The sequence below is a fragment of the Entelurus aequoreus genome, linkage group LG15 (genome assembly GCF_033978785.1).
Source record: "Entelurus aequoreus isolate RoL-2023_Sb linkage group LG15, RoL_Eaeq_v1.1, whole genome shotgun sequence".
Classification (NCBI taxonomy): domain Eukaryota; kingdom Metazoa; phylum Chordata; class Actinopteri; order Syngnathiformes; family Syngnathidae; genus Entelurus; species Entelurus aequoreus.
The window spans coordinates 6,250,029-6,276,561 of NC_084745.1; the positions used below are offsets into that span (position 1 = coordinate 6,250,029).

Genomic DNA, 26,533 nt, shown 5'->3' on the forward strand with positions numbered 1-26,533 from the left:
TTTTTAATCTTTTTCTTCGTCTTCTTCATTTTTGTCTTCTTCTTTTTTGTCTTCTTCTTCTTCAACTTCATCTTCTTCATCTTCTTCTCCTTCATCTTCTGTGTCTTCTTCTTTTTTCTTCTTCGTCTTCTTCATTTTTCTCTTCTTCTTTTTTGTCTTTTTCTTCTTCAACTTTGTCTCCTTCATCTTCTTCTCCTTCATCTTCTGCGTCTACTTCTTTTTTGTCTTCTTCTTCATCTTCCTCATTTTTGTCTTCTTCGTTTTTGTCTTTCTTCAACTTCGTCTTCTTCATCTTCTTCTCCTTCATCTTCTGTGTCTTCTCCTTCTCTGTCCTCTTCTTTGTCTTTGTCTTTTTCGCCTCTTTTTTTGTCTTCTTCTTCGTCTTCTTCATTTTTGTCTTCTTCTTTTTTGTCTTCTTCTTCTTCAACTTCGTCTTCTTCATCTTCTTCTCCTTCATCTTCTGAGTCTTCTTCTTTTTTGTCTTCTTCTTTTTTGTCTTTCTTCAACTTCGTCTTCTTCATCTTCTTCTCCTTCATCTTCTGTGTCTTCTTCTTCTCTGTCCTCTTCTTTGTCTTTGTCTTTTTCGTCTCTTTTTTTGTCTCCTTCTTCGTCTTCTTAATTTTTGTCTTCTTCTTTTTTTGTCTTCTTCTTCTTCAACTTTGTCTTCTTCATCTTCTTCTACTTCATCTTCTGTGTCTTCTTCTTTTTTGTCTTCTTCTTCATCTTCTTCATTTTTGTCTTCCTATTTTTTGTCTTCTTCTTCTTCAACTTTGTCCCCTTCATCTCCTTCTCCTTCATCTTCTGCGTCTTCTCCTTTTTTATCTTCTTCTTCGTCTTCTTCATTTTTGTCTTCTTCTTTTTTTCTTCTTCTTCAACTTTATCTTCTTCATCCTCTTCTCCTTCATCTTCTGCGTCTTCTTTTTTTTGTCTTCTTCTTCGTCTTTTTCATTTTTGTCTTCTTCTTTTTTGTCTTCTTCTTCTTCAACTTCGTCTTCTTCATCTTCTTCTCCTTCATCTTCTGTGTCTTCTTCTTTTTTGTCTTCTTCGTCTTCTTCATTTTTGTCTTCTTCTTTTTTGTCTTTCTTCAACTTTGTCTTCTTCATCTTCTTCTCCTTCATCTTTTGTGTCTTCTTCTTTTCTGTCCTCTTCTTTGTCTTTGTCTTTTTCGTCTCTTTTTTTTGTCTTCTTCTTCGTCTTCTTCATTTTTGTCTTCTTCTTTTTTGTCTTCTTCTTCTTCAACTTCGCCTTCTTCATCTTCTTCTCCTTCATCTTCTGAGTCTTCTTCTTTTTTGTCTTCTTCTTCTTTGTCGTCTTCTTCGACTTTGTCTCCTTCTTCCTCTTCTTCTTTGTCTTCTTCCTGTTCTTTGTCTTTCTCTTCTTCTTGTTCTTCCTCTTCTTTGTTGTCTTCTTTGTATTCTTCTTCATCTTCTTCTTTTTCTGTCTTCTTCTTTTTTGTCTTCTTTTTCTGTTTTTTTTCTTCTTCTTTGTTTTCTTTGTATTCTTCTTCTTCTTCATCTTCTTCTTCCTCTTCCTTTTCTTCGTCTTTTTCTTTTTTGTCTTCTTCTTCTCTGTATTTTTCCTTCTTCTTCTTTGTCTTCTTCCTGTTCTTCTTCTTTCTCCTCTTTTTCTTCTTCTTCTTCCTTCTCCCTCCTTCTTCTCCTCCTGCAGATTAATACATGATTACTGGCAGAGAAGCACTTATCTTTTTTTTTTTTTTTTTTTTTTTTTAAAGTCAAACATCCTTTTGTCAGCCACCTGCTGGAGAAACACAATCCTGTGTGAAGTGTGTGTGTGTGTGTGTGTGTGTGTGTGTGTGTGTGTGTGTGTGTGTGTGTGTGTGTGTGTGTGTGAAGTGTGTGTGTGCATGTGTGTGTGTGTGTGTGTGTGTGTGTGTGCGTGCGTGTGTGTGTGTGTGTGTGTGAAGTGTGTGTGTGTGCATGTGTGTGTGTGTGTGTGTGTGTGTGTGTGCGTGCGTGTGTGTGTGTGTGTGTGTGTGTGTGTGTGCGTGCGTGTCAGCGATCACGGACGAGGAGAGAAACAACACCCAGCTGATGGAGTTGTTTTCACACACCAGGAGGAATATCACAACAAATACTGAGAATGTGCAAACATGTCAGTTGTGTAATTCATGTCTGCAAGGAGATATTTGACATTTTTATATCATCATCATTTACATCGACTTGACGTTGTCCTCAGCAATGTTGTACTTCTGGCTCAGAACATCCATATTTGATAGTGGAGCTCCATGTTTTGCTTCCTGTAAGTCATACATCATCATTATTGTTATTGTTATTAGAAATAGGATACCTGTAAGTCATACAGTGGTGGTCATAAGTGTACATACACTTGTAAAGTACATCATGTCATGGCTGTCTTGAGTCTACAATCATTTCTACAACTTTTATTTTTTTGTGATAGAGTGATTGGAGCACATACTTGTTGGTCACAAAAAACTTTCATGAAGTTTGCTTCTTTTATGAATTTATTATGGGTCTAGCAGCAGTTCCATTGGCAGCAAAACAGGCCCAGAGCATAACACTACCACCACCATGCTTGACGGTAGGTATGGTGTTCCTGGGATTAAAGGCCTCACCTTTTCTCCTCCAAACATATTGCTGGGTATTGTGGCCAAACGGCTCCATTTTTGTTTCATCTGACCACAGAACTTTCCTCCAGAAGGTCTTATCTTTGTCCATGTGATGCAGGGCCGGCCCGTGGCATAGGCCGTATAGGCAAATGCTAAGGGCGCCGTCCATCAGGGGGCGCCACGCCAGTGCCACAAATGTTGGAGGAAAAAAGAAAAAAAAATTGGTACTATTATTTCTAAATACAAAAAATAATCCCACGTTAATTAAAATGCAAAGTAAAGCCTATTTAATAGAAATAGTATTTGTTACAACATTACGCCCCCCCTCGGTGCGCCCCCTCCCTTCCCGTATCATGACTCTTTTTGGACGTCACCACATAAAAAAAATCAACACAAGATGTCAAAACGGCCAAAAACTGTCAGGTGCCCAGGGGAGAAAAGAAGAGGAGAAACGAGAAAAAGACAGAGGTAGCAGGTAGGTAACGTTAGCCTACATGAAATGATTTGTCTGTTACAGAATGTGATAGTAACCTCACCTGTCTTTTTAGCATTAAGCTAATGTTACATGATTCGGCAATTGCTAATCAATAAATAGCTAGTTCTGTTTTAACGTCGGGTTAATATTGTGGAGGGAGCTAAATTGTTATGGAAAATAATAATGTAACGTTAGGTAATTACAGTACTCCCTGGTGTGCAGTAATTTGTAAGTCATTCTAGTTAATGCAATATTAAAAAGCACAAATAGAGAACTCTGTAGGATCCCCTTTTTTTGTAATATAGTTGTTAAAGTCATACTGGTTTGATATCTTGTTTTGTGCAGTGCCTTATTTATATTGTATTTTTAATTTATTTTATGCAACTTGTTGACACGTTTTATTTTGTGTTTATGTATGTAAAAAATATTGTATTTCATATATTCATTTTTTATTTTTTGTATACATTTATTTATCCATATTTTTTTGTATCTTGTTAACTATTCTGATTTTTAATTTGCTTTCTTTAAGTAAAAAAAAAAAGGTCAAAGACAAAGCTATTCGGTTTCTTGTGAGTATATACACTTCACTGCCGATGTGGGGGGGCCCCACCTAAAATCTTGCCTAGGGCGCCAGATTGGTTAGGGCCGGGCCTGATGTGATGTCAGATGTCAGGATTACCTCCAAATTCTTCAGGACAAGCTAAAATTATTAGCTTTGGTCTTGGGTGCAGTTGGGTGTTCCAACAGGACAATGACCCCAAACTAGGGATGATGTTCGAAACCAGTTCTCCCGGTTGTTCGATAAGAAAAGAACCGATTCCATGGACTCGAATCCCTTTTTGAGAACCGGTTCCCGTTATCGAGGCCACTATAGTAAAGAAAAAGAGTTGGTTCTTTATTCGAATCCCTGGGAACGAATCTAGTCCCACAGGAAATGCCCTGTGGAACATCACAGGAAATGACGTAGCTCAGTCATTAGGCGGCAGATACAGAAAGCAGCAAAAATAACGGACCGGAAAAAAACGCCTCAAGGCATGGCTTCATTTTACAAAAAAATATGACGAGGAAAGGGCAATATGCAATTAATGCCAGGCTTCGCTCTCATGTGAGGGGAGCAGTACAACAAACATGTTGAAACATGTTCGGGCCGCACATAACCTGAACGTTTGAGAACCGTGTGGTGTCTTTCGACACGCGGAGAAGCAGCGGCAGAGATGATGAAGCACGCCCCTCTTCCTCTGCTTCAACCTGCAGCCCCAGTTCCAGTGATAGTGCCGGTGAGTAACTAACGTTAACTGTTGCCGGTTCATTTCCAAATCTGCTCACTTGTAGCCTTTAGGCTAAAAATAAGGTTACCTCTTATGTCAACCAGGACTGCAGAATTGTCGATTGATGACTGTGGCGTTCTTTGTGTCATAGTGTGTGTAGTTAGTATGTTCCAATAGCAGCAGAAGTGCACTTTTTGGAGAGCTGTATTATTTTCAGTTTGTGCCCAATGAACTGATTTTATTTAACACTATTTTATTATTTATACACCTATAGTGATCTCAGTGTTACTGTATATATTTGTTTTTCTGAAAAATCCCACTTAATATACTTTGGGTAACAACAGTCAATATTGATTTATTTTATTTAATTTTTTTAGGGGGGTAACAACAGTCAATATTTATTTATTTTATTTTTTCTTATAAAATAAAAGTGAGCTTTTGTTAAACCAAATATTGTGTTTTTTTTTTTCATGTACAACAAATTATCTGGATTCGATAAGAGAATCGATAAGGAATCGGTTCGATAAGAGGATTCGATAAAGGGCTCGGACTCGATCATTTCTTATCGAACATCATCCCTACCCCAAACACACGTCAAAAGTGGTAAAGGAATGGCTAAACCAGGCTAGAATTAAGGTTTTATAACGGCCTTTCCCAAAGTCCTGACTTAAATGTGTGGACAATGCTGAAGAAACAAGTCCATGTCAGAAAACCGACACATTTAGCTGAACCGCGCCGATTTTGTCAAGAGGAGTGGTCAACAATTCGAGCAGAAGCTTGTGGATGGCTACCAAAAGCGTCTTATTGCAGTGAAACGTGCCAAGGGACATGTAAGCAAATATTAACATTGCTGTATGTATATGTGGGGAGGCGTGGCCGGCAGTCCGGCAACGAGGCGGGGCACACCGGAGCCCGCTCCAAGATGGCGGCGAGGAGGCCGATGAATCCCCTCTCAGTGTTTAAAAGGACGGCATCCGAGAACGACGAGGCAGAAGGAAGTGGAGAGCCAGTGGGGCATAAAGAGCAAGCGGCAACGCACGCAGCGGAGCGAGAAGCCGATGCTGAGCGCGAGAGGGAGCGACCGAGAGCGAAACGCATGAAAAGCGAGCGGGAGAACGAGCAGTGGAAGAGGAAGGAGCTGGAAAGCGATCCTACCTGAGACTTGAGGTTTTATTGAAAAAATAAAGTCAAACCTGCTCATCAGAATGTCCTTCCTTGGTGGTCCTGCGAACCCGGACGACAGCCAGAGTCGTTGACAGTATACTTTTGACTCAGCATATTTTCAGTAGACCCATAATAAATTTATAAAAGAAGCAAACTTCATGAATGTTTTTTTGTGACCAACAAGTATGTGCTATCACAAAAAAATAAGAGTCGTAGAAATGATTGGAAACTCAAGACAGCCATGACATTATGTTCTTTACAAGTGTATGTACACTTATGACCACCACTGTACATCATCATTATTGTTATTATTGTTAGAAGTATGATACCTTTAAGTCATACATCATCATTATTAGAAGTTTGATACCGCTACAGGTGGAACTTATTTAAATACTTTGAATTTCAACGTAACCGCGGTCAACTTATGATTAATAGGAGAGGGGAGAAAAATGTGTTTTCATTTTTTTTTTTTTTTTTTACGTCCCGTTTGACATGTTCAACTTTCACCTACTTCACGTTGTAAGAGGAAGAAAAAAAAAGAAGCATATAATAAATAAAATAATATTCACATGAATAAATACACATGTTGTCGATTATGGACCATCTGCTGTGTGCCACCGAGCACACGCACCTCTTTTCTGCGCATGTCCACTGCGGTCTCACGTTGGCTGCTGCGCGCACCCGGCGCGCTCCCAAGGGAAGCTCCGCCTACCTACCGGAAGTGGTACTGATTGAACTTCCTGTGCTCGGCAACATCTGTGAAAGTTATCAACTTAAAGGTAAGACTTTTGTTTTTATACTCTGCTTGGCTTTGTAGCTTTAAGTTGGCTTTTGTTAACTTGTTGTGTACATGGAGTTAAATGTTTGTTGTGTACATGGAGTTAAATGTTTGTTGTGTACATGGAGTTAAATGTTTGTTGTGTACATGGAGTTAAATGTTTGTTGTGTACATGTAGTTTAATGTTTGTTGTGTACATGGAGTTAAGTTTGTTGTGTACATGAAATTAAGTTTGTTGTGTACATGGAGTTAAATGTTTGTTGTGCGCTCCCAAGGGAAGCTCCGCCTACATACCGGAAGTGGTACTGATTGAACTTCCTGTGCTCGGCAACATCTGTGAAAGTTATCAACTTAAAGGTAAGACTTTTGTTTTTATACTCTGCTTGGCTTTGTAGCTTTAAGTTGGCTTTTGTTAACTTGTTGTGTACATGGAGTTAAATGTTTGTTGTGTACATGGAGTTAAATGTTTGTTGTGTACATGGACTTAATTGTTTGTCGTGTACATGGAGTTAAATGTTTGTTGTGTACATGGAGGTAAATGTTTGTTGTGTACATGGAGTTAAATGTTTGTTGTGTACATGGAGGTAAATGTTTGTTGTGTACATGGAGTTAAATGTTTGTTGTGTACATGGACTTTAATGTTTGTTGTGTACATGGAGTTAAATGTTTGTTGTGTATATGGAGTTAAATGTTTGTTGTGTACATGGAGTTAAATGTTTGTTGTGTACATGGAGTTAAATGTTTGTTGTGTACTTGGAGTTAAATGTTTGTTGTGTACATGAAGTTAAATGTTTGTGTACATGGAGTTAAATGTTTGTTGTGTACATGGAGTTAAGTTTGTTGTGTACATGAAATTAAGTTTGTTGTGTACATGGAGTTAAATGTTTGTTGTGTACATGGAGTTAAATGTTTGTTGTGTACATGGAGTTAAATGTTTGTTGTGTACATGAAGTTAAATGTTTGTGTACATGGAGTTAAATGTTTGTTGTGTACATGGAGTTAAGTTTGTTGTGTACATGAAATTAAGTTTGTTGTGTACATGGAGTTAAATGTTTGTTGTGTACATGGAGTTAAATGTTTGTTGTGTACTTGGAGTTAAATGTCTGTTGTGTAAATGGAGTTAAATGTTTGTTGTGTACATGGAGTTAAATGTTTGTTGTGTACATGGAGTTAAGTGTTTGTTGTGTATGTGGAGTTAAATGTTTGTTGTGTACATGGAGTTAAATGTTTGTTGTGTACATGGAGTTAAATGTTGTGTACATGGAGTTACATGTTTGTTGTGTACATGGAGTTAAATGTTTGTTGTGTACATGGAATTAAGTTTGTTGTGTACATGAAATTAAGTTTCTTGTGTACATGGAGTTAAATGTTTGTTGTGTACATGGAGTTAAATGTTTGTTGTGTAAATGGAGTTAAATGTTTGTTGTGTACATGGAGTTAAGTTTGTTTTCTACATGGAGTTAAGTTTGTTGTGTACATGGAGTTAAATGTTTGTTGTGCGCTCCCAAGGGAAGCTCCGCCTACATACCGGAAGTGGTACTGATTGAACTTCCTGTGCTCGGCAACATCTGTGAAAGTTATCAACTTAAAGGTAAGACTTTTGTTTTTATACTCTGCTTGGCTTTGTAGCTTCAAGTTGGCTTTTGTTAAGGCGGCCGCCTTAACAACAAAGCGCTGCGGGAAATCCTGTTATATATTATCTCATATTGACAACATATCTTTATTATTGTCTTCTATACGCCATATAAAAGTACCCAAAGTGTTCAATGCCACAAAGACAGCTATTTAGGTATACTTTATTGTATATAGTATGTCAACAAGAGCATGTAAAGTTTATTGAAGTCGTTTTCTTTGATGACATTATTTGTTCCAGTCTGAGGAAATTACCAAAATAAAAGCATTCCTCCTTGTCCAACAAAGTGCAATAACTGTCCAAGCTTGGACTAGTCTAACGTCCATAATTAATATCCGATTAAAGACGTGTAAATAAAGTTCTTTGGTTTTATGAACAATTTAGCACTCGGACGTAGATTTAGTCACTCTTGGCAGACTTTTCAAAACATCTTTACGGAGAATTTAAATATCTTTCAATCAATCCAAGTTGATGTGTAAAACCCTTATTCACAAATGTCTCAAAGGGCTGCGCAAGCCACAACGACATCCTCAGCTCCGATCCCACATCAGGGAAAGAAAAAAACTCAACCTAATGGGAACAACGAGAAACTTAGGAAGGGACTGCAGATGTGGGGACCCCCCAACCCCTTGGGTGACCGGTGCAATGGTTGCCGAGTGGATCTAGTTAATAATGTGAGAGTCCAGTCCATGGTGGGGCCAGCAGGGGATCTTCTTCCATGTAGACACGTCACCGGCTGATGCATAAGGAGTGCTCCATCCTGGGTTCCAACTTTGAACAGCTAGCGCATCCTTCTTGGAAAGTAATCTGTGGCCACCTGATAACCTTTCCACGCAGAAAAGGGGGGAAGAGCAGAAAAAAGAGACGGCAGATCAACTGGTCTAAAAAGTATTGAAAGTCTACGGTGTATAAATGAGTTTTAAGATGGGACTTAAATGCTTCTACTAGCATCTCTAACTGTTACTGGTAGGACATTCCAGAGTACTGGAGCCCGATTAGAAAGCGCTCTAAAGCCTGCAGACTTTTTTTGGGCTCTGGGAATCACTAATAACAGGCATGTGAAATCCGTCTTTTTTTATCTCTGTAAAAATATATAATATATATTTTCCTTTTTTTTTTTTTTTTTTCCGACCAACAATGTGTGTTAAAATCTCTTTGCCATACCTGCCAACAACTACGGCTTTACCGTCATGAGTACGGTTTTTGATAATCCAGTGGTAAAAATTACGGTTTTCCATTAATATGATTAATTTAAAAAAATGGAAGCTACGTAGCAAAGTGTTCAATGCCACAAAGACAGATTTTAAATATACTTTATTTTTTTTAGTGTTCCCGTATTATGTCAACAAGATCATGTCAAGTTTATTGAAGTCATTTTCTTTGATGACATTATTGAGTTTGAGTTTGAGTTTATTTCGAACATGCAAGCATACAACATGATACATCACAATTTCCAGTTTCTTTTCAACATGTTCGAAAAGGAGTAGGAAGAAGCAGAGCTTATTTAATCCTACCCCTTTTCTTTACATAACAGTTGCAAAACTTTTTGTTCACTTCCTGTTCACAATTTTTTCACAATAAACTCCATAAGTAATCACAATAAAAATAACTAAAATAAATAATAGTAAGAATTTAATAATAATAATTGGTAAAGTAAGTCATATTTCATATGATGAGATAAGTAAGATTACTTTATGAATGGATGGATGAAATAAATTGAGAATGTTTGTCATGGTTCTTCTTCTTTGTACTTTGTAAACACTTTAAGTTTGAAGAGTTTCTTGAAGTGGATCATATAAGTACATTGTTTGATTGCTTTGCTTAATCCATTCCATAATTTAATTCCACATACTGATATACTGAAGGTCTTAAGTGTTGTACGTGCAAACAAATGTTTTAAATTACGTTTTTTTCTAAGATTATATTGCTCCTCTTTTTTTGAGAAGAATTGTTGTATATTCTTGGGTAGCAGGTTATAGTTTGCTTTGTGCATAATTTTAGCTGTTTGCAAATTCACTATGTCGTGGAATTTCAGTATTTTTGATTCAATAAATAAAGGGTTTGTATGTTCTCTATATCCAACATTATGTATTATTCTAACTGATCTTTTTTGTAACACCGTTAATGAATGAAGTGTACTTTTGTAATTATTTCCCCATATTTCTACACAGTAGCTCAGATATGGCAACACTAGTGAGCAGTAGAGAATATGAAGGGATTTTTGGTCTAGAACATGTTTTGCTTTATTCATTATTGACGTGTTTCTTGCAACTTTATGTTGTATATTTTTTACGTGAGATTTCCAGTTCAATTTATCATCAATCATTATACCTAGAAATTTGGTTTCGTTTACTCTTTCAATTTCTATTCCGTCTATTTGTATTTGTGTTTGACTTTCTCTTCTACTGTTACCAAATAGCATTATTTTAGTTTTACTAAGATTCAACGATAGTCTGTTTTTGTCAAACCATCTTTTTAATTTGTTAATTTCTTCTGTTATTATTTGTATTATCTCCTGTGTGTTCTCTCATGAACAAAACGCTGTTGTATCATCCGCAAATAATACTAACTTTAAATCTTTTGTAACTTTACAAATGTCATTTATATAGAGATTGAATAATTTAGGTCCTAGTATTGATCCCTGAGGTACACCACAGGATATATTTAGCGTTGTAGACGTGTGTTCGCCTAGCTTCACGTATTGTTTCCTGTTCGTTAGATAACTTCTTATCCAGTTTAAGACTAACCCTCTGATGCCATATCGTTCTAGTTTTTTGATTAAAATATTGTGATTAATTGTGTCAAATGCTTTAGTTAGATCCATAAAAACCGCTGCCGCACATTTTTTACTATCTATTGCATTGGTAATTTCTTCTGTAATTTCAATTAAAGCCATTGAAGTTGAAACATTAGCTCTGTATCCATATTAGTTCTCTTCGAGTATTCTATTTTTATTTATGAAACTTTCTAATCTGTTATTGAACAGTTTTTCAATGATTTTAGAAAATTGTGGAAGTAGAGAAACAGGTCTATAATTTGTAAATTGATGTTTGTCTCCAGTCTTATAAATTGGTGCAACTTTAGCTATTTTCATTTTGTTTGGAAATGTACCTGTTTGAAATGATAGGTTACCAATATACATTAATGGTCCTGAGATCTCTTCAATAACCTTTTTTATCGTTTCCATATCAATTCCGTTACAATCAGTTGAAGTCTTAGATTTACATGTTTTCACGATTGTAACTATTTCCTCCTGTGTCACATTACTGAGGAACATGGAGTTGGGATTTCGCTCTATGGTATCATTATAGTCCTCAATTGGAACTGGGTCTGGAATCCTTTCTTCCAATTTTGGTCCAATATTTACAAAATAATTATTGAAGCTTTCAACTACTTCCTTTATATTGTCATTTTTTTTATTTTCATCTAAGACGTATTGAGGGTAGTCCCTCTTAGTTCCATTTTTAATAATGCTATTGAGGATGTCCCATGTTGCTCTCATATTATTTTTGTTCCTGTCCAATAATTCACTGTAATATTCTTTTCTACATGATCGTAGTATGTCTGTTAACTTGTTTTTATACTTTTTGTACTTAATTTCTGCCTCTATAGTTCTTTGTGCTATAAATTTTCTATATAGTGTATTCTTCTTACAAGCATTTTTTAATCCTTTTGTCATCCATGGTTGATTATTCTTTCTCTGCTTGTTACTGAGTTGTATCCATGGACAATGTTTGTCATAAAGTATTATGAACTTGTTTAAGAAATGTTCATATGCTTCATCAACCTCTTTTTCATTATACACATTGTCCCAATCTTGCTTTTGTAGCTCAATTTTGAAGGCAGTCATCCTCTTCTCTGTGCATAGTCTTCGAAATGTCCTTTTGTCTTCCATGTTCTTCTTGTAGTTTCCATCATATATTGTAAAAACTGGCAGATGATCACTAACGTCGCTTATAAGTAGACCACTTGTAGTGTTATCAAAATCATTGGTAAAAATATTATCAATAAGCGTGGCACATTGTCCTGTGATTCTGCTTGGCTTTGTGATTTTAGGATATAGACTGATGCTGTACATTGTATCAATTAAGTCATCAATAGACTTTTGCTTGTTGGGGTTCAATAAGTCAATATTAAAGTCACCACATAAGAACATTATTCTTTGACCATTGTCCATGTAAGTTGCCTTGATCCATTCTTCAAATGTTTCTATACTTGACTTAGGTGATATATATATACAACTGATGAATATGTTTTTGCTTTTTTCCTGACATATTTCAATGGTTATACATTCTAAGATATTATCTATGGCAAATTACATGTTTTTTACCACTTTGTAGTTCAGGTTCTTCATCACGTACACAGCTACTCCTCCTCCATTTTTGTTGGTTCTGTTGATGTAGTTTAGTTCATATCCCTCCAGATCAAAATCTATTCCTTTTTTATCATCAATCCATGTTTCTGTGACAGCAATCACTTTGAAGGGTTCGTTGATGTGTTCCAAAAAGTTCTTAATGTTGTTGTAATTTGCATACAAGCTTCTACTATTAAAATGAATAATTGAGTATTTGTTATCACATTCAATGTTGCTATTATATTGATCATCTGTATAATAAAAACAACTATTACTGATGTGGGTGAAACAATTTGTATCTGGATCTATATCATTTTCCAAATCCTGGTTTTTGTGATCTTTGTTGCAGAAATTTTTTAGTTCCATACTTTCTTGTTCAACAAACTTTGATGTTGTTTCAATAATCTCTATAAGTGTAGGTGGATGCAATCCTGAATCTAGGTCCTCTTGTTTAGTCGTCCCTTGAACATAGTAGTGGCGATGCTGAATTTAGGTGCTTGTTTTCTGTCAGAGTCCATTATCATCGTTGTTGTGGTAGCTGTGTAAACTTTAAAAATTGTCCAGGTCCTTGATGTCATGGACAACAATTACTCTTGCTTCTGGACTTCCATTCAGCTTGATGTAGATTTTACAGTTATTTGTTCCAGTCTGAGGAAATTACCAAAATAAAAGCATTCCTACTCATCCAACAAAGTGCAATAACTTTCCAAGTCTGTACTAGTCCAACGTCCATAATTAATATCTGATTAAAGACATGTAAATAAAGTTATTTGGTTATATTCCTGTTATGCACTATTTAGCTCTCAGATGTAGATGTATTCACTCTTGGCAGACTTTTCAAAACATCTTTACGGAAAATTTAAATATCTTTTAATCCATCAAAGTTGACTTACATAACCCTTAATCACAAATGTCTCAAAGAGCTGCACAAGCCACAACAACATCCTCAGCTCAGATCCCACATCAGGGCAAGAAAAAACTCAAATCAATGGGAACGGGAGGAAACCTTGGAAGGGAAGCAGAAAAGAGAGTCGGCAGATCAACTGGTCTAAAAAAGGGGCCTATTTAAAGTCTATGGTGTATAAATGAGTTTTAAGATGCTTCTACTGAGGTAGCATCTCTAACTCTTAATAGAACATTCCAGAGTACTGGAAACGCTCTAAAGCCAACAGACTATTTTTGGGCTCTGGGAATCACTAATAACAGGCTATAGTCGGAAATCCGTCTTTTTTATCTCTGTAAAACTATAAAAAAAAATCATTTTTTTCTTAGTTTTTTCCGACCGACAATGTGTGCTAAAATCTGGATCCATCTCTTTGCCATACCTGCCAACAAGTAGGATTTTTCCCGTCATGAGTACGGTTTTTGATAATCCAGTGGGTAAAAATGACGGTTTTCCATTCAAAATGATCAACTTAAAAATGGAAGCCACTTAGCGAAGCAACTCCACAGGCAGGGGACAAACTGTACAGGAAACATCAACGATGATTGGTAGGCTTACGTACAAGAACATCGATGATTGGTTGGTTGTTCACTATGATGAGTCACGATTGGTTGAGATTAGGGCAAAACAGTAGGGACAGGCCAATCAGAGGCAAGATAGGGCGTGTATATGGAACCTGGAAGCGGAATCACAACAGACATCCCAAATGACGATGAGAGAGAGGGAGGTGTTTGGGGCACGTCCGACCGGCAGGAGGCCAAGGGGAAGACCCAGGACACGTTGGGAAGACTATGTCTCCCGGCTGGCCTGGGAACGCCTCGGGATCCCCCGGGAGGAGCTGGACGAAGTGGCTGGGGAGAGGGAAGTCTGGGCTTCTCTGCTTAGGCTGCTGCCCCTGCGACCCGACCTCGGATAAGCGGAAGAAAATGGATGGATGGATGGATAGTTGAATCATGTTGAAACATAAACAACATGACTTCAAGATATTTGTTGTTTCATGCTGTAAATCACAAATGGCTATTCAGATAAAGGAAGTTGGCTAATAGAATAAACATTGTTGTACTCTTTATAATGTTTGCATTTGGAGCAGTTGGAAATGGAGAGGGAGTCGAAGAGACAGAAATTGGCTATAAAGTCCAAGGCAGAATCCACTAAAGCAGAAACTAAAAGGAAAATACAAGCTGCTCAGAAATTTGCCAGGAAGGCTCATGTCAGAGCCTCCATCCATCCATTTTCTACCGCTTATTCCCTTCGGGGTAGCGGGGGGCGCTGGAGCCTATCTCAGCTACAAGCAAAAATGCCAAAGTAATGTGTGAATAATGTAAATAATTAGATGAACCATCTGTGGCTGAGAAGTGAACACTAGTAAGGTTGTAAATACTGTATAGAGTAAGCTAACCCATGTGGTTCCTGTGGATGTCAACACAATTACTGTCGTGACTAATTAACAGTGACTGAAACAAAGTAAAGTGTAGATAATGTCTATAATTGGATGAACCATCTTTGGCTGAGAAGTGAACACTAGTAAGGTTGTAAATACTGTATAGAGTAGGCTAACCCATGTGGTTCCTGTGGATGTCAACACAATTACTGTCGTGATTGAATAACATAGTGACTGAAACAAAGTAAAGTGTAGATAATGTCTAGAAATGGATGAACCATCTTTGGCTGAGAAGTGAACACTAGTAAGGTTGTAAATACTGTATAGAGTAGGCTAACCCATGTGGTTCCTGTGGATGTCAACACAATTACTGTCGTGACTGAATAACATAGTGACTGAAACAAAGTTAAGTGTAGATGTCTATAACTGGATCAACCATCTTTGGCTGAGAAGTGAACACTAGTAAGGTTGTAAATACTGTATAGAGTAAGCTAACCCATGTGGTTCCTGTGGATGTCAACACAATTACTGTCGTGACTAAATAACATAGTGACTGAAACAAAGTAAAGTGTAGATAATGTCTATAACTGGATCAACCATCTTTGGCTGAGAAGTGAACACTAGTAAGGTTGTAAATACTGTATAGAGTAGGCTAACCCATGTGGTTCCTGTGGATGTCAACACAATTACTGTCATGACTAAATAACATAGTGACTGAAACAAAGTAAAGTGTAGATAATGTCTATAACTGGATCAACCATCTTTGGCTGAGAAGTGAACACTAGTAAGGTTGTAAATACTGTATAGAGTAGGCTAACCCATGTGGTTCCTGTGGATGTCAACACAATTACTGTCGTGACTAAATAACTTAGTGACTGAAACAAAGTAAAGTGTAGATAATGTCTATAACTGGATGAACCATCTTTGGCTGAGAAGTGAACACTAGTAAGGTTGTAAATACTGTATAGAGTAAGCTAACCCATGTGGTTCCTGTGGATGTCAACACAATTACTGTCGTGACTAAATAACATAGTGACTGAAACAAAGTAAAGTGTAGATAATGTCTATAACTGGATCAACCATCTTTGGCTGAGAAGTGAACACTAGTAAGGTTGTAAATACTGTATAGAGTAGGCTAACCCATGTGGTTCCTGTGGATGTCAACACAATTACTGTCGTGACTAAATAACATAGTGACTGAAACAAAGTGAAGTGTAGATAATGTCTATAACTGGATGGACCATCTTTGGCTGAGAAGTGAACACTAGTAAGGTTGTAAATACTGTATAGAATAGGCTAACCCATGTGGTTCCTGTGGATGTCAACATAATTACTGTCGTGACTAAATAACATAGTGACTGAAACGGACAAAGTAATGTAAATAAATAATGTCAATAACTAGATGAACCATCTGTGGCTGAGAAGTGAACACTAGTAAGGTTGTAAATACTGTATAGAGTAGGCTAACCCATGTGGTTCCTGTGGATGTCAACACAATTACTGTCGTGGCTAAATAACATGGTGACTGAAACAAAGTAAAGTGTAGATAATGTCTATAACTGGATGAACCATCTTTGGCTGAGAAGTGAACACTAGTAAGGTTGTAAATACTGTATAGAGTAGGCTAACCCATGTGGTTCCTGTGGATGTCAACACAATTACTGTCGTGGCTAAATAACATGGTGACTGAAACAAAGTAAAGTGTAGATAATGTCTATAACTGGATGAACCATCTTTGGCTGAGAAGTGAACACTAGTAAGGTTGTAAATACTGTATAGAGTAGGCTAACCCATGTGGTTCCTGTGGATGTCAACACAATTACTGTCGTGGCTAAATAACATAGTGACTGAAACAAAGTTAAGTGTAGATGTCTATAACTGGATCAACCATCTTTGGCTGAGAAGTGAACACTAGTAAGGTTGTAAATACTGTATAGAGTAGGCTAACCCATGTGGTTCCTGTGGATGTCAACACAATTACTGTCGTGACTAAATAACATAGTGACTGAAACAAAGTGAAGTGTAGATAATGTCTATAACTGGATGGACCATCTTTGGCTGAGAAGTGAACACTAGTAAGGTTGTAAATACTGTATAGAATAGGCTAACCCATGTGGTTCCTGTGGATGTCAACATAATTACTGTCGTGACTAAATAACATAGTGACTGAAACGGACAAAGTAATGTAAATAAATAATGTCAATAACTAGATGAACCATCTGTGGCTGAGAAGTGAACACTAGTAAGGTTGTAAATACTGTATAGAGTAGGCTAACCCATGTGGTTCCTGTGGATGTCAACACAATTACTGTCGTGGCTAAATAACATGGTGACTGAAACAAAGTAAAGTGTAGATAATGTCTATAACTGGATCAACCATCTTTGGCTGAGAAGTGAACACTAGTAAGGTTGTAAATACTGTATAGAGTAGGCTAACCCATGTGGTTCCTGTGGATGTCAACACACTTACTGTCGAGTTACAGCTGTGCTCTTAAGGGTGAGTGCGGCTAAGGTGGTGTGGTAGTAGCGGTCTTGCCTTGCATCATTTACAGACCACATTGGTCTGACTACGGTCCCTATGAAAACATCCAAAACACGGTCCAGGTGACTTCTCCTCTTTCATCCACAATCTCTTCATTTTGACTTTCTCTTGTCACGACCCTGCAAAAACCGTATTGGTGCATCTCCCGACAATGTATATTTGTGGCCTTCATAATAAAGGCTGCGTGTCAGATACGTTCCCACCTACCAGTCCCTTCCTTCCGCCGCCCCAGCGGCGCACTAAACGGCGTCCCCCGGGTGCCGTCAAGGCTCTGAAAACATAGTCAGCGTGACTGGCCGCTGCCCGGCCGAGCGTGACTCGGCAGATGATTGATGGACAGCTTGGCCTTTGACGCCCGGCTGACTTGAACGCCTCACGTCATGGAAAGCTGCGGCCTTGGCGGATGTGAAAAGTAAAGATACACCGACAGGAAGGGGCTCCTATAGAGTCGCATTGTTCCCCAAGGTTGCCCACAAAGAGGAATTATTCTTTATTACTGTACAAGATCTTTGTTTGCTGTCCCAGCTTGTCTGCAGGGGAACATTTGACATAAAACATGTTCAGCTGTAACCCGCCCGCTTGTCTCAGACACGACTCGCCTTCATGAAAGACATCTCTCATCCTGTGGCACAAGAAAACTAACACTCCACCTTTCAAAATAAAATGTATGTTGATGCTGATGAACATGAAGATGATATGAGGGCTGCTTTTGTCTTTAAATATTAACAAGTGATCACATATTGATATCAATCTGACGTGATCAAAAAACATAATGGAAAATTTGTGATATCATGTGCGATACAAGCAGTCCTGCAGCGTGTTTACTTACGTGTGATATCATGTGCGATACAATCAGTCCTGCAGCCTGTTTACTTGCGTGTGATATCATGTGCGAAACAAGCAGTCCTGCAGCGTGTTTATTTGTTGGATTTCATGTGCGATACAAGCAGCCCTGGAGCGTGTTTACTTGTGTGTGATACCATGTGCGATACAAGCAGTCCTGCAGTGTTTATTTGTGTGTGATATCATGTGCGATACGAGCCTCCTGCAGCGTGTTTACTTGTGTGTGATATCATGTGCGATACAAGCAGTCCTGCAGTGTTTATTTGTGTGTGATATCATGTGCGATACGAGCCTCCTGCAGCGTGTTTACTTGTGTGTGATATCATGTGCGATGCAAGCAGTCCTGCAGTGTTTATTTGTGTGTGATATCATGTGCGATACGAGCCTCCTGCAGCGTGTTTACTTGTGTGTGATATCATGTGCGATGCAAGCAGTCCTGCAGTGTTTATTTGTGTGTGATATCATGTGCGATACGAGCCTCCTGCAGCGTGTTTACTTGTGTGTGATATCATTTGCGATACAAGCAGTCCTGCAGTGTTTATTTGTGTACTTGTGTGTGATATTTGCGATACAAGCAGTCCTGCAGCGTGCTTACTTGCGTGTGATATCATGTGCGATACAAGAAGTCCTGCAGCCTGTTTACTTGCGTGTGATATCATGTGCGAAAAAATCAGTCCTGCAGCGTGCTTACTTGCGTGTGATATCATGTGCGATACAATCAGTCCTGCAGCCTGTTTACTTGCGTGTGATATCATGTGCGAAACAAGCAGTCCTGCAGCGTGTTTACTTGTGTGTGACATGTGCGATACGAGCAGTCCTGCAGCGTGTTTATTTGTTGGATTTCATGTGCGATACAAGCAGCCCTGGAGCGTGTTTACTTGTGTGCGATGCCATGTGCGATACAAGCAGTCTTGCAGCGTGTTTACTTGTGTGATGTGCGATTCGAGCAGTCCTGTGGCGTGTTTATTTGTGTGTGATATCATGTGCGATACAAGCCTAGTGCAGCGTGTTTACTAGTGTGTGATATCATGTGCGATACAAGCAGTCCTGCAGTGTTTATTTGTGTGTGACATGTGCGATACAAGCAGTTTTGCAGCGTGTTTACTTGTGTGTGATATTTGCGAGACAAGCAGCCCTGTAGCGTGTTTACTTGTGTGATATTTGCGATACAAGCAGTCCTGCAGCGTGTTTACTTGTGTGTGATATTTGCGATACTAGCAGTCCCGCAGCGTGTTTACTTGTGTGTGATATAATGTGCGATGCAAACAGTCCTGCTGCGTGTTTACTTGCGTGCGATATCATGTGTGATACAAACAGTCCTGCAGCATGTTTACCTGTGTGGTGTGATATGTGCGATACAAGCAGTCCTGTGGCGTGTTTAGCTGTGTGTAATATCACGTGCGATACAAGCAGTCCTGCAGCATGTTTACCTGTGTGAGGTGAAATGCGCGATACAAGCAGTCCTGCGACATGTTTACCGGTGTGTGATATCACGTGCGATACAAGCAGTCCTGCGGCGTTTTTGCTCGTGTGTGATATCATGTGTGATACAAGCAGTCCTGTGGCGTGTTTACCTGCGTGTGATATCATGTGCGATACTAGCAGTCCCGCAGTGTGTTTACTTGTGTGTGTGATATCATGTGCGATACAAGCAGTCACGCAGCGTGTTTACTTGTGTGGGATATCATGTCCAATACTAGCAGTCCCGCAGAGTGTTTACTTGTGTGTGTGATATCATGTGCGATACAAGCCTCCTGCGGCGTTAACTTGGGTGTGATATGTGCGATACAAGCAGTCCTCCAGTGTGTTTACTAGTGTGTATAGTCACATGCGATACAAGCAGTCCTGCGGCATGTTTACCTGTGTGATATCATGTGTGATACAAGCAGTCCTGCGGCGTGTTTACCTGTGTGATGTGATATGCGCGATACGAGCAGTCCTGCGGCATGTTTACCTGTGTGATGTGATATGCGCGATACGAGCAGTCCTGCGGCATGTTTACCTGTGTGATATTATGTGTGATGCAAGCAGTCCTGCGGCGTGTTTACCTGTGTGTGATATCATGTGCGATACAAGCAGTCCTGCGGATTGTTTACTTGTGTGTGATATCATGTGTGATACAAGCAGTCCTGCGGAGTGTTTACCTGTGTGTGATATCATGTGTGATACAAGAAGTCCTGCGGCATGTTTACCTGTGTGTGATATCATGTGTGATACAAGCAGTCCTGCGGCATGTTTACCTGTGTGTGATATCATGTGCGATACAAGCAGTCTTTTTTACCTACGACTATTTTGCAGTTAGTTAGGAGAAAAGATGGTTGTATGAATCAAGATGTCCAGTAGATGTTCCAGAAGAAGTCCAGTGTGTGTTTATAGCCCGAGGAAGTCTCCCAGCATCTTGTGGCCTCTTCCTCTCGGGCTCAGCAGGGGGGCTGGTGGGGGTCCAGCTAAGTCAACATCCCGGGGGCCCTCCTCCGCATGTAAACAAACTTGTCCTGCGGGACGAGGGCGACTCGCGCCGTGCTGGCGATGATATGTCACACGTTTATCATCTCACTTGACACACCACTCGGAATCATTCCACTCTTTCAACGCTCAACTTTTTACACGTGCTAACGTTAGCACATAGTCATGCTTGGAAGTACCACAAGTAGTAGTGCTTCAAAGTCAATCAATCAAAGTTTATTTATATAGCCCTTAATCACAAATGTCTCAAAGGGCTGCACAAGCCACAACAACATCCTCGGCTCAGATCCCACACCAGGGCAAGAAAAACCCCAACCCACTGGGAACAATGAGAAACCTTGGAAGGGACCGCAGATGTGGGGACACTAGTAGTGGTGCTTGAAAGTACCACTTGTAGTAGTGCTTGAAAGTACCACTTGTAGTAGTGCTTGAAAGTACCACTAGTAGTAGTGCTCGAAAGTACCACTAGTAGTAATGCTCGAAAGTACCACTAGTAGTAATGCTCGAAAGTACCACTAGTAGTAGTGCTCGAAAGTACCACTAGTAGTAATGCTTGAAAGTACCACTAGTAGTAATGCTTGAAAGTACCACTAGTAGTAGTGCTCGAAAGTACCACTAGTAGTAATGCTTGAAAGTACCACTAGGAATGCTCAAAAGTACCACTAGGAGTGCTGGAAAATACCACAAGTAGTGCCCAAAAGTACCACAAGTAGTGCCCAAAAATACCACAAGTAGTGCCCGAAAGTACCACCAGGAGTGCCCGAAAGTACCACAAGGAGTGCCCAAAAGTACCACCAGTGCCCGAAAGTACCACCAGGAGTGCCCGATAGTACCACCAGGAGTGCCTGAAAGTGCCAACACGAGTGCCCACAAGGAGTGCCCGAAAGTACCACAAGGAGTGCCCAAAAGTTCCACCAGTAGTGCCCGAAAGTACCACCAGGAGTGCCCGAAAGTACCACAAGGAGTGCCCGAAAGTACCACAAGGAGTGCCTGAAAGTACCACAAGGAGTGCCCGAATGTACCAAAAGGAGTGCCCGAAAGTACCACAAGGAGTGCCCGAAAGTACCACAAGGAGTGCCCGAAAGTACCACAAGGAGTGCCCGAAAGTACCACAAGGAGTGCCCGAAAGTACCACAAGGAGTGCCCGAAAGTACCACAAGGAGTGCCCGAAAGTACCATAGGAGTGCCCGAAAGTACCACCAGGAGTGCCCGAAAGTACCACCAGGAGTGCCCGAAAGTACCACCAGGAGTGCCCGAAAGTACCACCAGGAGTGCCCGAAAGTACCACCAGGAGTGCCCGAAAGTACCACAAGGAGTGCCCGAAAGTACCACAAGGAGTGCCCGAAAGTACCACCAGGAGTGCCGGAAAGTACCACCAGTAGTGCCCGAAAGTACCTCAAGGAGTGCCGGAAAGTACCACAAGGAGTGCCGGAAAGTACCACCAGGAGTGCCCGAAAGTACCACTAGGAGTGCCCGAAAGTACCACCAGGAGTGCCCGAAAGTACCACAAGGAGTGCCCGAAAGTACCACAAGGAGTGCCAGAAAGTACCAACAGGAGTGCCCGAAAGTACCACAAGGAGTGCCAGAAAGTACCACAAGGAGTGCCCGAAAGTACCACAAGGAGTGCCCGAAAGTACCACAAGGAGTGCCAGAAAGTACCAACAGGAGTGCCCGAAAGTACCACAAGGAGTGCCCGAAAGTACCACAAGGAGTGCCCGAAAGTACCACCAGGAGTGCCCGAAAGTACCACCAGGAGTGCCCGAAAGTACCACAAGGAGTGCCCGAAAGTACCACAAGGAGTGCCCGAAAGTACCACCAGGAGTGCCGGAAAGTACCACCAGTAGTGCCCGAAAGTACCACCAGTAGTGCCGGAAAGTACCTCAAGGAGTGCCGGAAAGTACCACAAGGAGTGCCCGAAAGTAACACCAGGAGTGCCCGAAAGTACCACCAGGAGTGCCCGAAAGTACCACCAGGAGTGCCCGAAAGTACCACAAGGAGTGCCCGAAAGTACCACAAGGAGTGCCCGAAAGTACCACAAGGAGTGCCCGAAAGTACCACAAGGAGTGCCCGAGTACCACAAGGAGTGCCCGAAAGTACCACAAGGAGTGCCAGAAAGTACCAACAGGAGTGCCCGAAAGTACCACAAGGAGTGCCAGAAAGTACCACAAGGAGTGCCCGAAAGTACCACAAGGAGTGCCAGAAAGTACCAACAGGAGTGCCCGAAAGTACCACAAGGAGTGCCAGAAAGTACCAAAAGGAGTGCCCGATAGTACCACAAGGAGTGCCAGAAAGTACCAACAGGAGTGCCCGAAAGTATCACCAGGAGTGCCCGAAAGTACCACCAGGAGTGCCCGAAAGTACCACCAGGAGTGCCCGAAAGTACCACAAGGAGTGCCGGAAAGTACCACCAGGAGTGCCGGAAAGTACCACCAGGAGTGCCGGAAAGTACCTCAAGGAGTGCCTGAAAGTACCACCAGGAGTGCCGGAAAGTACCTCAAGGAGTGCCGGAAAGTACCACAAGGAGTGCCCGAAAGTACCACCAGGAGTGCCCGAAAGTACCACCAGGAGTGCCGGAAAGTACCTCAAGGAGTGGCTGAAAGTACCACCAGGAGTGCCCGAAAGTACTACAAGGAGTGCCCGAAAGTACCACAAGGAGTGCCCGAAAGTACCACAAGGAGTGCCCGAAAGTACCACAAGGAGTGCCCGAAAGTACCACAAGGAGTGCCAGAAAGTACCAACAGGAGTGCCCGAAAGTACCACAAGGAGTGCCAGAAAGTACCACAAGGAGTGCCCGAAAGTACCACAAGGAGTGCCAGAAAGTACCAACAGGAGTGCCAGAAAGTACCAACAGGAGTGCCCGAAAGTACCACAAGGAGTGCCAGAAAGTACCAAAAGGAGTGCCCGAAAGTACCACAAGGAGTGCCAGAAAGTACCAACAGGAGTGCCCGAAAGTATCACCAGGAGTGCCCGAAAGTACCACCAGGAGTGCCCGAAAGTACCACCAGGAGTGCCAGAAAGTACCACCAGGAGTGCCGGAAAGTACCTCAAGGAGTGCCTGAAAGTACCTCAAGGAGTGCCCGAAAGTACCACAAGGAGTGCCCGAAAGTACCACAAGGAGTGCCCGAAAGTACCACAAGGAGTGCCCGAAAGTACCACCAGGAGTGCCCGAAAGTACCACAAGGAGTGCCCGAAAGTACCACCAGGAGTGCCTGAAAGTACCAACTTAAAGTATCATAAGTGGTTTCAAAAGGCCAAGAAGTGATCAAATCCCCAGGAGATGAAATATAGCGTGAGTAAATGTGTGCTGTGATGATGCAGTATTATGTCTATGTATTATGTAAACAGGGTTCAGAACTGTCTGTTCTAATGTATTAATAAGGCATACAAAATCAGGTATCAGACGTGTGTGCGGTCACAACACTTTCTGGAACATTGACCAGATGCTGGTCACGGGTCAACAAATGATTCAGACTCTCTTTCCTTTTCTTTTCCTGCACTTCTTCTCATCTTTACTGTAACAATAGCATTCCCTAACGTGTCTGCTCGTCGCCATGGAAACGCTCCTGCAGGTCCAAGTCCCGCCTGCACACCTTTCTGCGTTGTCGGAGCGTGGCCTTTACATGAAGGCAGACGCTCGGGGCTTTGAATCTTTGGCCACCTAGTGATTCCATTCCCATTCCTGGGGGCGATGATTCCATTCAGAATCGATTCAACACGATTCTTTTTTTGGCACAGTAATTATTATGAGGCTTTTTCAAAACAGGTTACAGGTTACAACATCTCCTCGTGGGTACATGGAGATGGCCTAAAAACCTGTTTTAGAAAATGGATTATAATAAAAAATAAAATAAATGTAAGTAGATTTTTCAATATTAAGTGATTTGGAATCAGGATGAATAAAAACCGTGATTCGGGTGTGAATACATTTTTGTGTGTGCCCCTAGTGGACGCTAGGACTGTGGATACAAGCAGTCCTGCAGCGTTTTTACTTGCGTGTGATATCATGTGCGATACAAGCACTCCTGCAACGTGTTTACTTGCGTGTGATATCATGTGCGATACAACAAGTCCTGCAGCGTTTTTACTTGCGTGTGATATCATGTGCGATACAAGCACTCCTGCAACGTGTTTACTTGCGTGTGATATCATGTGCGATACAACAAGTCCTGCGGCGTGTTTACTTGCGTGTGATATCATGTGCGATACAAGCAGTCCTGCAGCGTGTTTACTTGCGTGTGATATTATGGGCTATACAACAAGTCCTGCAGCGTGTTTACTTGCGTGTGATATCATGTGCTATACAACAAGTCCTGCAGCGTGTTTACTTGCGTGTGATATCATGTGCGATACAACAAGTCCTGCAGCGTGTTTACTTGCGTGTGATATCATGTGCGATACAACAAGTCCTGCAGCGTGTTTACTTGCGTGTGATATCATGTGCGATACAACAAGTCCTGCAGCATGTTTACTTTCGTGTGATATCATGTGCGATACAAGCAGTCCTGCAACGTGTTTACTTGCGTGTGATATCATGTGCGATACAACAAGTCCTGCAGCGTGTTTACTTGCGTGTGATATCATGTGCGATACAACAAGTCCTGCAGCGTGTTTACTTGCGTGTGATATCATGTGCGATACAACAAGTCCTGCAGCGTGTTTACTTGCGTGTGATATCATGTGCGATACAAGTCCTGCAGCATGTTTACTTGCGTGTGATATCATGTGCGATACAAGCAGTCCTGCAACGTGTTTACTTGCGTGTGATATCATGTGCGATACAACAAGTCCTGCAGCGTGTTTACTTGCGTGTGATATCATGTGCGAAACAACAAGTCCTGCAGCGTGTTTACTTGCGTGTGATATCATGTGCGATACAACAAGTCCTGCAGCGTGTTTACTTGTGTGTGATATCATGTTCGATACAAGCAGTCCTGCAGCGTGTTTACTTGCGTGTGATATCATGTGCGATACAACAAGTCCTGCGGCGTGTTTACTTGCATGTGATATCATGTGCGATACAACAAGTCCTGCAGCGTGTTTACTTGCGTGTGATATCATGTGCTATACAACAAGTCCTGCAGCGTGTTTACTTGCGTGTGATATCATGTGCGATACAACAAGTCCTGCAGCGTGTTTACTTGCGTGTGATATCATGTGCTATACAACAAGTCCTGCAGTGTGTTTACTTGCGTGTGATATCATGTGCGATACAACAAGTCCTGCAGCGTTTTTACTTGCGTGTGATATCATGTGCGATACAAGCAGTCCTGCAACGTGTTTACTTGCGTGTGATATCATGTGCGATACAACAAGTCCTGCAGCGTGTTTACTTGCGTGTGATATCATGTGCGATACAAGCAGTCCTGCAGCGTGTTTACTTGCGTGTGATATCATGTGCGATACAACAAGTCCTGCAGCATGTTTACTTGCGTGTGATATCATGTGCGATACAAGCAGTCCTGCAGCGTGTTTACTTGCGTGTGATATCATGTGCGATACAACAAGTCCTGCAGCATGTTTACTTGCGTGTGATATCATGTGCGATACAAGCAGTCCTGCAACGTGTTTACTTGCGTGTGATATCATGTGCGATACAACAAGTCCTGCAGCGTGTTTACTTGCGTGTGATATCATGTGCGATACAAGTCCTGCAGCGTGTTTACTTGCGTGTGATATCATGTGCTATACAAGTCCTGCAGCGTGTTTACTGGCGTGTGATATCATGTGCGATACAAGCAGTCCTGCAGCGTTTTTACTTGCGTGTGATATCATGTGCGATACAAGCAGTCCTGCAATGTGTTTACTTGCGTGTGATATCATGTATGCCTTTTTATTTTTTATTTATTTATTTTTTTTTGGTCATAAAGTATTACAATCATGTGTGCTTACGGACTGTATCCCTGCAGACTGTATTTATCTATATTGATATATAATGTATATATTGTGTTTTTTATGTTGTTTTAATAAAAATAAAAATAAAAATAAAAATAAAAATAAAAATTAAATAAAATATTTCAATCGGTCCACAGACCGGTACCGGGCCCGGTGGTTGGGGACCACTGATCTAGACCAGCGGTCCCCAGCAGTGATGTTGGGGGT

At 40.8% G+C, this 26,533-nt stretch overlaps 1 protein-coding gene and 1 long non-coding RNA gene across 2 annotated transcripts in view; both read left to right on the forward strand.

The window, feature by feature from the left end:
• Positions 1-26,533, forward strand: part of agtr1b (angiotensin II receptor, type 1b) — a 91,465-nt gene that overhangs the window by 9,847 nt on the left and 55,085 nt on the right. The window lies entirely within an intron of this gene.
• On the forward strand, positions 6,186-24,269 carry LOC133630359 (uncharacterized). The gene is made up of 4 exons (XR_009821238.1): positions 6,186-6,273; positions 6,548-6,629; positions 7,782-7,863; positions 23,959-24,269. It is a non-coding gene; the product is annotated as an uncharacterized LOC133630359 (long non-coding RNA).